The sequence below is a fragment of the Balearica regulorum genome, chromosome 3 (genome assembly GCF_011004875.1).
Source record: "Balearica regulorum gibbericeps isolate bBalReg1 chromosome 3, bBalReg1.pri, whole genome shotgun sequence".
NCBI lineage: Eukaryota > Metazoa > Chordata > Aves > Gruiformes > Gruidae > Balearica > Balearica regulorum.
In genome coordinates, this window is record NC_046186.1 from 75,170,691 (window position 1) to 75,189,400 (window position 18,710).

Here is an 18,710-nt window from a genome sequence, read left to right on the forward strand (position 1 = left end):
AATCCTGGCCCCATTTAAGTTAAGGACGAAATTTTCATTGTGTTATTTTTTTCCAAGTGCGTGTTTTGCTTGAACAAGGACCACAAAAATTGGAAGCATATGATACCATTTTAATCAAAATGGGACAAATTACACAGTGTCTTAAAAGCACATCTGCCTTGCTTATTTTTGTGGTAAAAGATAAAAGTCAGAGTGAGAGATATGTGGAGGAAACTATTCATTATAAATTAACCTCAGCAATAAGTAACTGCCTTTGATAATCAATGGCACAGAATTGCTTAAAGCACACTATTAATGGATAGTTCAGAAAGGATCATTCATAATATTTAGACAAATATGAGAAGACCAAACTTTGATGTGTGGGGTGTGCCACCCACCCACTTCAGGCATAGCACCCTCTTCTGTCTTTCATTCCTCTGTAATCCTCCTCCTTTCTTTTCTTGCACTCTAGAAGATAAACTGAAACAAAACACACTGCTGATGAATCAATATTACTTTACATATGTCTTACCTAACTGATATTCTGCCTTTGTTACGTATTTAGCAAATTTCAAACCTCAGTCCGCCACAAATGTGCATATTATTCCACTATCATTAATAAAAGAAAATTAGAGATATTAACAGAGTACTTATACAAGGAAACTCATTAAAGGTGTCCTGTTTTCAAGAGGAAGGCCCTGTTGAAACTGAGAGGGGACAACATATGAAGAGGAATAGGCCATTTTGTTAAAGCTGTTCTCCTGCTACAGTTCCTGAGAGCACGTGACTTTATCTGCAGCTTCCCATGTAGCATTTGTGTTAAAATGTTATTTCTTTCATTCGTATTAATGGTGGCAAACTGAACAAAGCTCATTCTCCTGGGAGTGGTACAGGGCGGTGCTGCTGGAATGGGTAGTGAGGAAGACAGGAGAAGGCAAGGAAAAGACAGAGCCTTCAGCAGTACGGAGTATTCCTTCTGAAGACAAATAGTAGCTCAGTACATGGCAGACGGGTTTTCCCAATCAATGTCCTGAGACTTAGCACTATTCCATTTTAGACCTCACTAATGTTGGCTCCTTATCATGTAAATGCCTTATTCACAGAGGAGTCATGAGGATGAATTTATGCAAAGCTATGAATTAATCAAATGTGATAGCAAGGTGGACCTTGGAAGTACGTAGACCATGAGACAGAATACTTCACTTCTCTAACACCCTTTTACGGGATTATAAAGCAATGAATTTGTGAGCCATCTGTGACTCCATCTCTACTCTCAAATTCCTTGTGTTCTTCAAAATGGTTCCAGTTCCGCTACTCATTCATTTTTGCTTATAAAAAAATGTGCATTCTAGCTGGTTCAAGCTGAACAGAAGAGAATTTGGGTGGGATGCATACCCCCGTGGGAGTGAAACTTAACTGAATCCCTAAGCAGCAGCAAGAAAAGGAAAATGTGGCTTATACTGTCTGACAAGGACTTCAAAAGAAAAATTTAAAACTGATTTCAAAATATAAGCAATATGCATCATTGTGGTTTGAAGTCCATTATATTATAAGCACAGGAATAGCACAGCAAAATTGATCAGGACAACCATAAAAATAAACTGATCTATTTGCTTTGCAGACATTTCTCTTAGAAAAGAACCTGGATTAATCCAAAATAGTTGAGAAGCACAATACTGCATCACCTGGAAGTAGTAAGTATAATCAGATAAAATAACTCTTTCTTAATAACCTAATGTACAAATGGCACATTCCTGCTATATTATATCATTTTTCTATATATTTGTCATATGGTATTTCTGAATTAGTACATAATTGTACAAAATGTATTGACATGATTATTACTGTATCTTAAAAATGCAGCTACAACAATAAAATAGGTTTATCTAATGTCTAAATGAAAACACGCTAACATTTTTGATGTTACATGAAAGCTGATTGTGTACTGGGTTTGCTGAAATGTTTACTCCAAATGCCCAAAGCTTTTACAAATAAGCTAAAAAGCAACATAAATCTTTTTAAAGGTTTACCATATTGCTTAGCATTTTGTAAATCCACTTATATTTCCTTGAAAAACAAATCCTGCAACATGTAGGCAACTGAAAATTATATTTTAGTCTGCTAAAAGTCTAGTTTGCTCATATTTTTATATGCAATAAGAAAGCCTCATCAACATGCAGTCATAGACAAGAGTGAATGTTCTGTGCCTTTGCTCATGATGCTTTTTAAAAATTTGCATTTCAGAAAAGGAGGATTAAAATTAAGATTGCTAAATTGTGAAATATTTCATAGTAACAGAGGCAATAAGCAAATACAGGACCAGATCCACATTTCGATGTAGTTTAATAGATGGTTTAGCTGAAATGAAATAAGGCCCTTTTTTAGATTTTAAAAAGTCTAATTCTAAGAACATCAGAAAGGGATCCTTGTCTAGATTGTATCCTTTCCCCACAAGTAATTATGAAGGGTATATATAGATTTTATATATATATATAAAAGGAATTATAACAGGGTATCCAAACACAGCGGTTTCTCTAGCGCTGTCCCAGCCAGCCATTTTCACACCAGCTTGATCGCAGCCTAGTTTCTCAAGCCTAACACTGAGTACCTGAGTTCTGTATCTTAAGCCCCTCCCTAAATCATAATCTTGCAGCAGCTTGTTAGGATCATGGCACCTATTTTCATGCCTGTGTCAGCCCCTACAAAAGACATTTCTCAAGTCAAGAGCTACAGATTCTGTTGGTGTAATACAGGTCTTTAATGTGGAACAAAGTTACTAACATTTATGCTTTAAATATACATATCACCATTTTCAGACGATAGTCAGACACCTTCATAAAGGTCCTTGATTTTTTTGCAATGATCAGCTACCATGAGTCTGATGTTCTTGTAGCAACTGTGGTAGTTGATCAGCAAATCTGAAAATCACAACCTGACTTCACAAACTTGATTTTGAAAATATTTGGGGTTAACTTTACTAATTCAAATGTAAGGCAAAGAAATCTTACCAGAGCATAGAAATGCAAAAGACAGACAGCTTTGCTGATCCCCACTTTGGCCCAGACAGCTGGGGCTGGAAGCTGTGTGTGTGAGTGCACAAAGTTTTATTGATTCCCACTGGCGTTACACATCAGCAAACAAATGTGGTAAATGAAGTTAATCATTTCCTCAGTCCCAATCTCCATTTTTTAATCTCCAAACATGACCTGGAATGTAAGATGTTACAAAATAATATTTAAATGTTTGTATTGGGTTCTGGGAAAGGTGAAGGCGCTCTCATCTTACTAAACATGCTGTTATTCTCTATGCCTCATTTTGTTTAACTAAAGATGAAGATAATATTGCTGAAAATCATGTCTCTGAGCAGAATGCCGGACTCTGCATGTTCAACTCCAATTGTCTGTGCTATGAAAGGGTTATTTACAGCATAAGGAATACATGACTAAAAAGGATGTTCAATTTAGTTCCCTGTAATTGAAGAGTTGTACCATGCCATCACACATGAAAAATTATCAAAGTCCATTGTAAAACTGTGTATGTTGAAAGCTTATCTTCAGCATACTACTCTAACTAGGAAGGCTGTTCTTAACTCTTACAGCTCTGGTAAAAACTTGAAAGCAAGGACTGATGTAAATAATAGAGGGATTTTCTGAAACTCAGTGCCTCTCCTCTGAGCCCCAATATACAGTCAGGTGAAATGGCAGCACCATTCCTGGGCAATATACAGGTGTCCTGCTCCTACTAGAAAAGAAATGCAGAGTGGAATTCAAGATACCTAATTTAAGATAAAGTTAAGATATTAGGTAAATACTGATTTCTAACTAGTCTGTGACTAATTACGCACCCTTCAGATTCCCTTTCCAATCAATTGAGAGATAGGTATTTGGAAACAGTTTGTCTGACTAAACATATTTGTCTACGTCAGGATGAGCCACATCCTGGGAATTCTCATTTCTCCCATTGACTACAACAGGAATTTAGCGTGATGAACTTGGCAGGAGACATCTACACTGTAGATCTCTGCATTTGATCAGATACATCCACCTACAGTGTACATAGTCCCATTGAAAGAGAGCTTGCTTCACTTCCATCTGTTCTCAAGAATATGCTGAGCAAGTTCTCTCCTTCCACTTCAACATGCTCACCGTTAATGGGATGGGAAAAACAGAGAAACTTTGGGCCTTTTTATTTACTCTTTTTTTTGCTGCTGCGAGACCACATGAGATAACTGATTTGTCATCAAGATCCTTGTGGTCAGGGGGCTGTGACCGCACATCCATTCTTTGGACAAGGTAGTCAAGCAGTCTCTTCTGCCATAATGCAAGCTTTTATACATGACCACAGACCCTTCTGTGCGCTACCTTTCTATTGTTATTGATGTCTCTTCTTTCTCATACCTAGGTAGCCTAATGCTTCAGCCATTTCTTTAAGTTATGAGGGGACAAATACTGACAATCAGGTGGCAGAATTTAGCTGACAGAACAAAAAAGTGAAGTACTTTCCCTTGCCTGGAAAAGGATGAGACTCTGGGAAAGAGAATTTTACAGGAGTGTAGAGGCAGGAGTCACCCAGCTGGCTATGAAAAGCCCCAGAAGCTGCTAAAGTTTCAGTATTTTGATATTTTCTTGAAACAGGATAGTGCATGTCTGTGATGGTTTTTGTGATGACCTTTGAGGTACTGTGGTGCAGACTATTATTTATAATAATGGATTGCAATATCTAAGGAGCTTTGCCACTCAAAGTCTTTTGTCAGGACGTGCAATTGAGAGAGTATTTGTTTATGCTGTTTTCCATGCTAGTGGAACATTTTGGCAAAGTTTCCTCATTTTCCATATTACAGATATATTCATACCATCAAAACAGGGTTTTTTGACATTTCCATGCATTAGGTTTATCACTCATCACTTTTTAATTTTTATTATTTAATTTTTATGGTCATATCATTAACTGGTAAGAATTTCTTTCCTCTGCACAAACCAAAATAAAAATGCTAAACAGGCAAAGAAATGAATGACTACTATATTACATTCAATGTGTACATGAAAACAAGATCATCACAGTGCCGCTGTAATCAAGGCGAGTTGTCACAGACTTCAATGGAGTTAAAAAATCATCCTCAGCAATATGGTACAGACAGGTGAGCAGACTTTAAATTGTGCATGTGTGAAGAAAAGAAACTGAATAATACCTGGTCTTTTTGCAATGCCATATCAATATTTTCAGTTCATAGTAATGTAACTACTTCTGTTCTTCTAATAAAGCATTATTATGAGTCCATTAACAAAAAGACTCTATTTTCTCAAGAAAATATCTTCTACTTAAGGTATGCCATCCAAGTCTAAACTCATGCACACTTGTAAAACTCAAGTTAGTCCACCGAGATCTCTTGGACATTATTATCCATCATTTGTTTTCTTAGAATAATAGTGTACAATGCTGCTATTAAGAATATATATCCTGATATTGAAACAGCTAGTGTATCATTAATATTCCTTTTTGCAGACAAATTCAGGTTACTTGTGTTTCAAGATATGTTGAGTCAGACTTTACAAATAAGGCAAATATCTCAATTGCCCATTTATCTTTTTACTGTATGTATAGGATACTGTACTGAGAAATGGCATATATCTTTCTGAAATCCTCCCAATACCTCTTGCAGTAATCAAGTCAAAGAAAAAACCCAAAGTACATTTTTTTCCATTGGAAGCACATGCACACAGACAGACACACGTTCAGGTCTTTTCTGTAGCAGGCAGCATGTGAAGCCCATAAGGAAGAAGATCCTCTTCTTTCAAGGAAGCAGGAGATCTCTCAATTTAAGGCTGCACAGGTATGGCATTAACACAGACATGGTTAGCTTCCACTGATATTCTTTCAACAGTTATCCCCTTTCTTTTTACCTATATCACTTCTTCATCATGCTCACTGTATTTGCTGTTTATCACTGAAGACAGTGAGGACTGAAAATCACAGCTCAAGAATATGTAACAGCAAAGAAAATCTCTTCCTTCTCCACAAATTGTTTTCATTTCCTGAGGGAAAAAGCAAAAATAGGAATAAAATGCATGTACCTTCCATGTACCTTCTAATTGCTCTACCTCCAATTTACAAAATATTATACTGTGGTTGCAATTAACTGAGCATTATTTAAGAAATGTGGGAGACAGTTTTTTGTCCTTAGGCAGCAAAAAGTCATATAGTATAAATATAGACAAGTGATCTGAAATCACACTTCAATTTGGGCAGAAGATAGTACTGAAACTTTTTTTTGCCACTGAATCTGCCTTGGTCTCCAGGTCAGCCAGAAGGATGGAAGTTACAGTAGGCTTTCCTTTTAAAAGCATCCAAATTGAATTTTTGCTGATCCAATTCATCCTTTGATCTTACTAAGTATCTGTACAAACTTTCTTTAAAAAAGTGCTGTTCAGTGGATGTTGGGAAGAGTGCTGCTTATGACATTTTATTTGAAATAAAGGCCTAACAGCACAAGTTCCGAAATTATAAAGATCCTAGTAACCACATTGTTGCATGTAGGCAGGAGGTATTTGGTTATTGAGTTAATTCACAACTCCTTTGCTATTTCCTTGCCCATTCCACTGAGCTAAATTTATATGGAAACATGATTTCAGTCCCTTCTCTTTTCCCTCTGCTTCTTTCTCCCTTGTTGAAATGATTAAAAAGACCAGAAAGGAAAAGAAGTGATTCAAGATTGAAATGTCAGTGCTGATGGAAAGAGAGGAGAGCTGTGCAATGGAGAAATTAAACATGATACACAGAGACAGACTTTCACCTGTTTTCATTTGCAAAGTCACAGAAATGTTGCAGAGAACTGTAGCCATTATTTCCACAGCTGGATTGCTCCCATAACACGAACAGTGGCTTGCCAATTTGAACCAGCCTGCAACAAGAAACCGAGTAACAACGACAAGGAAGGTCTGAGTAAAGGTAAGAAAATTCAAGGTCTTACTCATATCTTGCAGCTTGGGAGCCAGATAACTAAATCACTGGCACTTTCTGTCTCTCCCTAGGAAAACAACTGATTATTGAAATGAGAACTGTTCAGAATGGCTTCGCCTTGAATTCATCCTACTCTTGAGGGTGCAAAAGTTTGACCCTACTAAGTGTATTGCTAGATTCCTGCTTCACTAAACCCAGGGGAAAAGAGAGGAGCAAACATGAAATAAAAAGTGGAAGATGATTAAGGAATTAGGAAAGCAATGATACAGACATTGGCAGCAAAAGGGCAATGAGAGACAAAGCTATGAAAGTGCTATGAAATGCATGAAAAAAGCAGGCCAAAAATCAAGCTTTCACACCATTTTGAACTACAAGACCTCAGTACGCCTTAATTAGAAAAGGCACCTTAACTTTTTTTTTAATGTGCAAACACATTTGAGGAAAAGAAACAGTGGGGGTAATGAAAGGACATGTATTTAAGGGTCTCAACTAATTTTATGAATTCTTAAAAATTGCTTGCAAAAATATGACTCTATGAATATTGCAATAACTGCAGCAAATGAAAAATGTGAAGCATATGATGAGGCATATAATAGGGAAAGATGAAGATTCAGAACGATATATCAATAGGAAATATTATTCAGCTTTGGTTTACTGACTTCGAACATGTATATGTATACTTTCTGTTAGGGGTTGCCAAATCCATTAGCCTGACAGAGCTCAATGTCCCCAGGTCCAGCCCATATCAAGGCTGAGCAGATATTCCCAACATGCACACAGCCACGTACACATTTACACACACACACGTGGCCAGCCATGTGACCATGGGACCCGCTTGTCCTCCCGGTAACCAGCTCTCAGCCTCTCTGATCTCTCCAGTAACTGGGACAGGTTTATGGCTGCTTTGATAACTAGCTCCCAAGCCTCTACCCTACTTACTGGCTAGTTGGGCTTGATACTCACTGGTGACTACACGCTGACATACACAGTCACGCACAATATACACACACTGCTTTCTCTATTTGCCACTATGTCTTATGGTCTCATTCCACTTGCTGCAGTTAAACTTCCATACACACGGGTGCACACAGAATAGGGACTCTCTCACCCAGAAAAATAGAAATGGAGTTTAATGCGAGGACAGGATAGATAGCACTGATCAGGTGATGTTAAAACCTCCCATCCCCTGCCTTTGTTTCCTCCCCTAGCATCACAAAATAAGTACTGTACAATCTTAGGATGTTCTTCCTCTGCATCCCATCATGAGTCCCATACCCCCTAAGTAGTAACCCCCCCCCAATTTGAAAGTGCTCAGGGGAGAGTCCCGTACCCCTTGGCTCATCTTGACAGGTTCCCCACCCGGCCCGCAATGCCCATAGCTGCCCGTAGCTGCCCTGCGACAGCCCTGGGAGGAGCTGGGGTAGGAAATCCCTTTCTGTTACCAAGTTATTTGACCAAACACCTGAAGGCAGTGGCAAGGAACTACTTCCAACAGCCTCCATGCACTTTCTGTCAAGCCCTTTGTCATCTGGTGTGCATGCCTTAGAACTGAGTTACAGGACCTTGGAGGAAAGCAAGTGTAGGGAACATAAAAGGAAACAACAGTATTTTTTAGACAAGTAAATGGAAACTTAAACACACAGCTTCCATTTCGAATGTATTTTATTAGGTTAGGAAAAATCATTTCAATACCCAGCTCTTTATATCTTCTTGGGCTAACTGGTTACATGGAGCCAGCAGCAAGTTGTGGTCTCCAAGAAGTATGAGTACCTGCATATCACCCTTCCACCACAGACACATACGCAAGCTATTTCCTTTGCTACTCCGCATTTTTTCCTCTGATATCTGATGTTTCACAGTTCTCCAATGAGAAATATATTGTAATGACAGTGAAAAAGGATAACAGTCACGGGGAGTGGTGTAATAGACAGTAGGCACAGTGTTGTTCACAGTATCGCAGTGTTCACTTGTTTTCCAAAGTGAATGAGCTTGCTGACCTTTAAATCTGTTCCTGCTGCTTCTGCAGTTTGTTTCTTACCCACTGCCACTCCACCCAAGCCACTGGACCCCAGTATACATTCAGCACAGCACAATTCTGGAACAAGCCATTATATATGCAGTAAGTAGAGAAATTTTCTTGAAAATTTTGTGTTTTGCCTTCTTTGGGTTCCAGTCTTGCCTGGGTTTTTTGATTGCTTTGGTAGGTCTTTTTTACTTTTGTTATACAAGATGCCACATTCAAAAGAACTGTTTCTTATTAATCGTGACTGTCATTCTGATTAGTATTGCTATGATTTCTCCCGGAAGAGACTGGGACCCAGGGCTTGGTGCCATACAGCTGAGCAGGCCAGGAGAAAGGGCCTTAGATGTGAAACGGAGGTGCGAAGAATAAAAACATCTTGACCCAGGTTAAGGAACAAGAGAGTGGCAAGGCCAAAACCCTCAATCACTTATGCTCATTACAAAGCACTGTCCAGTGTTCTCACGTAACATCCCTCTCGACTCCAGGCCACCTCCCTTGCCACCTCGGGTGGGAGAGTGTGGAGGAGGCAGAGGGGAGCTGCTGCCCTCTGCAGGCACCTTGGCCCGGGCACTCTGTGGGGTGGCCACCGCCGAGGGGGGGTGGCCCCCCGAGTCCTGCATGCATATCCCCAGCACCTGATGACCCACTTTGGGTAAGGCAGTGCTTATGGTCCCTGTGAGTAAAACGAGGGTGACAACCCATGCCTATCTGCTTCCTCGATTTCTGCGTAGTGAGGTTGTACTTGTTAACAGATTTAAAAATGAAAAGCATTGCCTACCTGCTCAGGGTTATGGCTACATGAGTAACTGGTGAGCCCCAAGGCATGTTCCTACTGAGCATGTGGGGGAGCCGGTATTTTAAATACCTAGCCTCTATGATTTTGTCCAGATCACTGTAGGACTGAGTTTAACTTAAAAAGAAAAGAATCTCTCTGTTTTTGGTAGAAAGTGAGTTCTCCTTTTCTGGTCAAGAAATACCATTTTCTAGTTGTTTATGCTTTCCTAATCTGTGAAGCCCCAGTGGTGTGGTACATTTCCAGCAGTGCTTTAGGCTAGGTCAGGAGCTGTTTCTTAGGGAAAGTCAGACAATAATTTTGTTTCTCTCTTTTTTCTTTCGCTGGTGTTTGGGATGTGTATTTGTTATCCTATGGATGAGAACAAGCAATCAGACTGGGTCATCCGAAAAGTTCAGAGTGCAAATAAATCCAATATGATGGTCTGCCGCAGCTTTTCTGAGTTATACATCCAATACGTGCAAATTCGAAAATTTCAGAGACATATGAGGCCAAACATAAAAACTCACTCTATTTCCACAAAGCACTTAAAATATGTTTTGCTTCTGTAAAATTTCTTTGATTAATTATTAAAATATTCCTTTTACAAGTACATAGACAATTCAGATAATCTGGAATTTAAAGTGCCAAACAGGATGGCTTAACCTTCACAATATAAACAGCTCTGGAGCTTTAAGATGCTGCTGCCTACATTTGACCATTTGTTTTCAGCTGTCTGCTCTGCGGGATCACCACCCTGAAAGAGCACATCCCTGCTCTGCAGAGCCCTGCACACCAGCCTCTGGGCAAAGTTCCTGGCTGAGTTTAAAAGCCCCGATCTGCTGTGGCTCGGTGGCAGCGGCACAGGACTGTCGTGTTCAGACAAGCGACCTGCGAGTGAAGCTTGGTTAGATGGGCAGTAGTTGCCCACAGAAAAACACTGCACTGCAAGGGACAGCTAGGAAATGGTGACATTGTAAGCCATTACAGCTGTTTCCAAATGAAACCTGATTTAGATTGCAGCCAGATAAAATATTTCAGCTGTCCCCAAGACATATTCACACCATTAACCCATCCCTCCGTATTCTGACATTAACAGGTTGGTTTGTTCTCTTGTTCATACAATTTCACAGAAGAGAAGAGCTGTGCAGTAAAAGCACTGGAGTGGTGAAGCAGCAGCAAACAGCTGGGATGATAATCTTTTAATTCAGCTCATCATAAGAGTTCACCTGACTGCCCTTTACAAACCAGATTAAAATGACTAAGGCAGCTGGAGAGACTGAGTTGTGTGACTTGCGGTGGTGGCAGCCATGACTACAGCTGTGGTCAGCGGCTGTGTGACTAACAGGCTGATGGGGATAAGGCCAAGCTCCCATGGCCAGAGGTGTGACTGCTTCCCACACCTCTGCTGCCAACGCTTGTTCTTTCGCAGGCTCGTGTGAGCTCCCACACCCCTTGCCGCATGCCAGCAGCGGACCTGTGGGTGCACATACAAAACCTGCGGGCTTGGCTCACGCTGCACATACGGTTTAACCGGGGAGACCTGCTGCCAGAGGGGCTCTCTAGAAGGCAGCAGGCCAGTGTGTGCCACAGCTCAGGGGAGGTGCCATCTCCCCAACCCCAAAGACAACCCCACAGCTCCCATCAATACTGAGAAACATCCCACAGCAGCTGTTCTTCTCAGCTGGTCATCTGTCGTCAGTCTGGTCAGAGGAGCAGACACTGTCGGAGCAGAGCTCTGTCACAGGTCACCTCTGAGTCACCTCAGTGAGTCACCTCTGCCCGGCCTTGCCGCAGGCTACGGACCTCCCCGGGGTACAGACCAGCGTGGGAAGGAGCAGTCTCCGTTCTGTAGATCATCTTTACTCCATTGCCCTGCTGCCGCTGGTCCCTCAGCTTTTGCCCCAGCATGCCTTGTGAATACCGGGACCAGCCACCCAGGGGGTGTCTGTCCAGCTGGGGTGCCCCAGCTGGCTGCCTCTGCCCAGGAGGTCTGCTGCAGTAAATTATTCCCCAGTGACAAGCAAACACGTAGCAAGCCTGGCTTTTATTTGGCTTGCAATAGGGTCTGAGGAAAATGACTTGGCCTTGCCACGTGATGCGTTTAGATGGAAATGGAAAAAGGTGCAACTTCTCCAGGCTTGAGTGCAGAGCTGCAGCTCTCGGACCCTGCCAGACTGCTTTGACCAGCCAGCACAGGGGGAGTCGAGGTTGGTGGAGGAGCTGAAGCAATAAGCCCATCTGTTTCACCGATGGGCAAGAAAAGCCTTTCATTCGGCCTCTGCTGCTGGTGCCAGTTCTGCTTCAGGGCGTTCCTCCCCAGGGCTAGGCAGGGAAGAACAAAGGGGCAGGGAACCAAGAGGTCTAACACAGACAATAAAAATAAATAGTGCAAACACTTCACGAATATCAAGAACTGCAAGGAAGGCTTATATGGTTTCAGCCAATCTCTCTGGATCATATTGTCTTAATGTAGAAAAAAAAAGAAAAAAACGAGTCATACAATTTTTATGAGGGCCTCCTCCTGCCATTCTATTAACTATGTAGTTTACAGGTAGAGAAGTCACTTAGGACACAAGAAGGGCATTACAAGCAAAGGAAATAATTAAACAGCAATAAAATGATCTTGTGCACATATTGCAATGAAGTAAGTTCTGCTTCTCTATATAATGCAAACTTCCTTTTGTTATAATTGCCTGTCTAGCCAGAAGTCCTTTTAGCTTCATGTCCTTTTAAATCCCTTCCTTTTCTTTGCAAAACAAGCTGGCATTCAGCACCATCGGAAAGAATCCAAGCTCAGAGGCGTCTTTGTAGAGAAAAAACTGCGAACACAGTTTCTCTCAAAGGAGAAATTGAGTGTTCAGGGCGCTTGGCTAACTGTCATCCTTGTCCCTACAGATGCACAAATGTAATACTAGCAAGGACCTTTTACATATTTGTTTCCATGCTTACGTTCACTGTGACTTTTCCTGCTGGGTACAGGGTTGGCAGTTGGACTGACAAACAGGCTGTGTGTTATTATAATCACATTTTTTAAATCCTCTGGAAGAGCGTGTGGGTTTTGCATTTCACTGTAAAGCATTTCATTAGGCAACCAAGTAGCATAATAGCAGTTACCATTAATAAAATGTTTTTGTCTTTTTTGTAAAATGACAGAGCTGCAGAATATGCAAATATCAAAAAAGTACAGCCAAGTATTTTGCAATTTTTATATCCATTTTGCAATATTTATATGTAAAAAAATATATACACATCAGCAACAGGCTGAAAGAACTCAACTGAAAAAAACCTTATTATTATTTTTGTAGGTAGTCTTGAAAGGATGGTTCCCCAGGTAGCTAGTGAATGTTGACTGAAGAGCAGGATTTCACTTCTACAGAGCTAGAACCCACAGAAGGACAGAAAACCCCTTTTGCTTCTTACGGGGCTCAGTTCTCTTTGCTTTTCAGTGTCTTGCTGCTGACACAGCTTGCTGTCCTGAGGGAAGGTGGGGAAGAAGTGCAGCTTCTCAGGTGATGGAAGATCTTCAGAGGAACTGATGCAGAAGGACTACTGTGCAAAGTTATTTGCATAGTTCTCTCTGCGTATTTTTTTATCTTACATATAATCATAATTTCTAACACTAAATTAGGAGAAATTACTTGACAATGTGTTCTAACCTCTCACTGATACGCTAATGGAGTGATTCTAAGATCCCATCTCCCACGTAATCCAGAACAATGGCAGCTAATTCCTGAAGGATGCTAGAGAGCTAAAAATCAGGGATGCTTCCATGTCCTTCTTGTACATATGTAATGAAAAGTTAAGTGAAGCTCTATTGAATAATGTGCAAGAATCTGCCATACGGGAGCTATCAAAACACCATTACACAGCTAGGTACATTTGGCAGATACAGTCATCCAAAACACCTTTGGCATAGTTTTAAACCTGTTAATATTTAGATTCATTACCAGAGTTGCATATGCCAGTATATTTTACAAACATATCCCATTAAAGTATATGTAACATATTCATATACTTATTTCAGATAAGAAATGTACAGATAGCAATAAATAGCGCAAATAACACAACATATGATTTTGCACCACAGAGATGGGATGATACGTTTTAGAAAGGAAGGAAATACAGAAATTCTAGGCAGAATAGCTCACTGGAAAATCAAAATGAGATGTGGAGAAATTTCCATCATAGTATCTTAAAGGCAATAGTGCAGGCACAGGCTTGCACACAGGCCCGTGTCTTGCAATATTGCTCTGTTTTATTTTAGAGAAAAAGAGTCTCCCACAACAGATCCCTGTTCTGATTGGAGCAGTATACATTCTGTTTTTGTAGTCTTTTCTTCATTTTTGGGTTAGAGGGTTTTTTTGTACTGATCAATACAATGACAGACCCACCTGCGGTCTGTCCTGCTCTCCTAGGCTAGTGCAGAGGGAGCAGCTGGTGCCCTGAGGAGGTGCAGCGGCGACTGACGGGCACTTGCACGAGCCATATGAGGGTGAGAAGCGGCTGGCTGCTTCTCTGAGTAAGGGTTGGCCAGGTTCTCAGTCTGGACACTAATGTACCCATATTTGGGATTTGGACTGGAGGAGTTTTGAGGAGCTTCTCCTGTGTTGAGACTGTCAACACAGAACAGGAGGTACACATTTTAAAATGACAGTCTTAATTTGCAGCTAAAGTACATATACATATATATATATCTCAGAAGGCACATACGATGGAGAGGAAAACTTACCTGTACCACTCCAGATGTCAGCTTTCAAACCCTGTATTCTTGAATGAGGAAGTCTCCCAGATAGAGGCCCGAGCAAATTTATTTCCAGTACTTCATTTGCTTCCTATTATAGCTTTGGACACAACACTGAGACTAGGAATTGACCAAAATTGTTATTTTTTTAACGCTTACAATATCGCAAGTGAAAAAGTCCAGCCAGATTATCCACTGTTGTCTTAAAAAAAAAAAGGGAAAGTGATGGTTTCTGTCCCAGAGAACCTGCAGTCTGAAAGATAAGACATATGTGAGTGGATAACGTCAACAAATAAATCAGACCAGGACAGACAAGAGCAGGAAATGCAGGTAATTGGTTAAGGCTTGTCTGTGTTCAATCAGGAACACTTTCCATAGTTTTCCAATTATGTAGCTTATGAGATCATAGGGTTTTTTCACTTTAAAAGGAAATAAAATTTTTGCCTGGTGAGCCTGCCCTTTTGGAAGTTCAATTAATTTGAATACTGTTGCTTTGTGCATCACACTTAAAGGACGAGTGATAGGAGGAGTGCCTCAGAGGAGCTCCTGTCAGTGTCTGTCACTGTGGAGAGGCGATAGTAGAGAACTTCAGATTCGAGAGGCAATGTTGCATATTGATCTCTGTGGACATGTCCTGCTAACTGCCAAGGTCTGGGTTTCTTTTTTTAGCAGCTTAGCATGGCTTTTACCAAGCATAAATATAGCTGCACAAATAGTGAGAAGCTATTTTTGAACATTTTGGTCACTGCTAAATACAGAATTGCTAACCCAAGCATTCAGAAGTCATGATTCAGGTCCCCAGAATGAGAAGGCTGGCCTAAGTATGTAGATCCTTTTTTTATTTGCCGTCTGTTTGTTTTGCTTAGTGAAACTTTAGAGTATTTCTGGATCATGTCTTCAAGTGCTTTGCTTCAAAACTGAAGATAGAAATTTAATCTGAGTTTATATTTGCCTCTAATTCACATGGCTCCTGGAGCTGGGACTTAAAAATTCTTCCCAATGTTCTGGGACAAGTGGAAATCTTGGGAAACACTGTAAAATATTTTTTTTGCATTGTGGTTTCACCTCTTGGTAGCTCTTTGAGAAGAGTGAAGAGACTTTCTTTGCTTATCTGCCAAAGTGTATGTCACAGTGGTAGCTGAAATTTCTTTAATCAAAACCAGGAATGTCACCAGTGAACAGAAAGACCAGCATTCATCTCCCACCTTTCCTTGTTTTCGGAGCTTTGATGTAAGGGAAGCACAGGGCCTCCCTGTACAGGGGTGACATTAGTCAACCCACGGCAGAACAGCAGCAACCTTCCGAGCGAGGCATAAATGCAGCATAAATACATCATGAATGTCACACAGCACGCAAGTATCATGGCACAAATGCCAAATACTCCAAGGAATACTTGCAACAGCATTAGCTTAAACTTGTTTGATGAATGTTTTGTACAAGTAATTCCAATTTGTGACGCATTTGGGAGGGTTTTTTTTTGTTTTGTTTTGCAATTTTAAAAGCTGTTAATAGGCAGCTCATAAGCAAAACAAGGACCTAACTTTGTCCAGTGAAATTAAAATAATATATTGCTTGTCCAGTTGTAACCTTAAGCCCAATATGATTTAGTACATCCTCAGCTTCTACTGTCCAGCAAATTTTAAACTTGGCCAACGTTGCTAGTGACTGAGACTTCCTGCAAGAATGGTTTCTTGTCCTTCTTCCCTTGAAAGTATCCATTTTTAAGCAATCAGTGTCATAAGAGCTGGTGCCTTTCATTTCTAAGAGCACTTGAAAATATATTTTTGTGGATGAAGCACCCTTTATTCACTATTGTATTTTTCCTGGAAACACCTCAAAACCAAATTCATACACAGTGAATATATTGGCCTTTTCAATAGTACAGATGAGCAAGCTTCCCTTTCTTTTAGCAAGGGATATTTTTAGCATCCTTTTCTATTGCAAGACTCTCAACTGGTCTTTGCTGAAAATTAACAAACTCGTCCTAGCACCATAATATCTGATTAATGGTTCAGTAGCTATTCACTGAATACCCATTCTATCTTCTGCTTGCTCTCGTGAATTCCATGTTTTGCCTTGCAGGGGCATCCTTTTGCTTAAGTAAACTAACTAAATGTATTTCTGTAAAAATACTGTAATAATGCCAAGTTATTTTTGTCTGTAGCTCTGAAAGATGGTTGTGTGTCTATTTTACCCTCCCCCCTGCTTAAAAGCTTCAGAGTCTGCTTGATACCTATGAGGGAACAAATAGTCTGACAGGGAAGGGCAGGGGCAGGGCTTGCATCACCCTGACCCGTTCCTGCTTGTTGAGCCAGCTAGGCAGCCCAAGTCAGAGGTTACACCTTCCCTAAACAGGTGTAACTTGAATACTCCTCCAACTGTACTAGAGAGCTGGGAGAGGGAAAAAACAGAGTCCCTGAATAATGTGGTCTGGGTTTTCTTCCTGTGGCTGACTGTTGAAGTCCAACCAAGAGGCCAAGCACCTCCCTGGTCATATTGTTTGTACCCCTACCCTTGCAGATATCATGCAGCATGTAGCAGGGTTATGACTCACACCACAATAACCTGAAAGTCAAGTCAGTATGGGCCACGCACTCTGCTACTCCCCATGGAGGTAAGGGGATGGAGCACTTGGGCAAGGGAGAGACAAGCAGAAGCTCTGCAGCGCAATTCCCCTTCAGGCTCGTGGCAGGTCAGGACTCTGCAGAGCAGGAGAAAGGAGCCCTGCTGCAAAAATGAGCTGGCCTAGGATATGTCTGGCCTTCTGCTGTGACCTCATCCTCCTGCAAAGCCACAGGGATTTCTCGCCAGGTCACTGAGCTGAATTTACAGCTCTTTGATTTTGCAAATGCTTTCTTTAAGCTTTAGCCCTACCAAATGCAGATTAATGGCATACCTATGGACCCTTGCAAAGATCTTCAGAGACACTGAACATTGCAATTCCCTCTGGGCTTTTGCATTTCACACAGAAAATGCAGAACAGGCCAGCTTGGTTTAAAGACCTTGAACTAGACTGAAAAATGTTAATATTAATTATCTTTATTACTCGGATGGGGGTTAGGGGTTTGGAAAAAATTCTTTCCTTATCTAGCACTTTAAGGAAATCAACAAACCTTGAATATCAAGGGTTGCTGGTGGCACGAAGGAGAACATCCAGGCTTTTGTTTATAGACAAGGAATCTGGGTACTGCTCTGATAATATATTTGGCAGATGGGTAGCATGCAGCTGGATGAGCATTCAACAGCTAAACTGTGCAGCCTGTTCCTTAGAGAGTTCCTTGCCCTTGGAAAAAAAAAAAAAAAAAAAAAAAAAAGAAAAAAAAGTGCATCTTTCTGGCACTGAAACTGGGTCTTATTTTATTGATAAGAATAAAGTTTTTTTCCCCCTTGTATGCACAATAAATGAGACTTTTACAGTAAGCTAATGATGGGTGTCCATGATGTATGCCAGTGGCAGTTCTATTATTGATTTAGTTATACGGGTAAAAAATGCACACTTTATTATAGTTTTACACTGCAATGGGACGAGATTCAATTATGCTCATAAGCACTGCTGGAGCTGTATTTACAATTCTGCCAGGTTTTCCCAATATAAATACACAAAGAAAACCTTTTTCAGCCAGGCAGATCATACAGAAATGAAGATCACGCTGAGTGAGAATGCTTTGGAACAAAGTGTCGTGTAATCCATGGCACGTGGAAGGAGAAAAATCAAGCAATGTACAGGTGAGATGCATGGTTCATAAATGCATGGTAATAAATGACATCATAAATTAAACCTCAATTAGTTATTTTTAAGGTCGACTTCTTACTTTGAAAAAAAATCAGCTAAATTCAATGCAGTCAACCATTGTCAAATGAATACTAAAACTAGGTTAGTGTAAGGCTCAATTTACACTAGAAAGACAGTACTTCAACATCCTGTTGTTTCTGCTGTTCCATGTTTTCTGTATCTTCTGTATATAACTACGATTACTAAAAGAACCTACTATTAAATATCACATCTGGATGTGCCCTGTCATGGCTGTAATTGTATTTATCTAAGGATATTTCTTAAGTTTCCCCCCACCCATATTATACAACAACAATGTTATATTTCTAAATTAAAATAAATAAAAAACCCCAAAGGATGAGTTATGTTAAAAAGAGGCAGTTAGAAAACGTAGCGGACGTGCTTTCCGCTAACATCAGGTAGGTAAGCTGGCTGATTCTTTACGTAGCTCTGAATACAGACA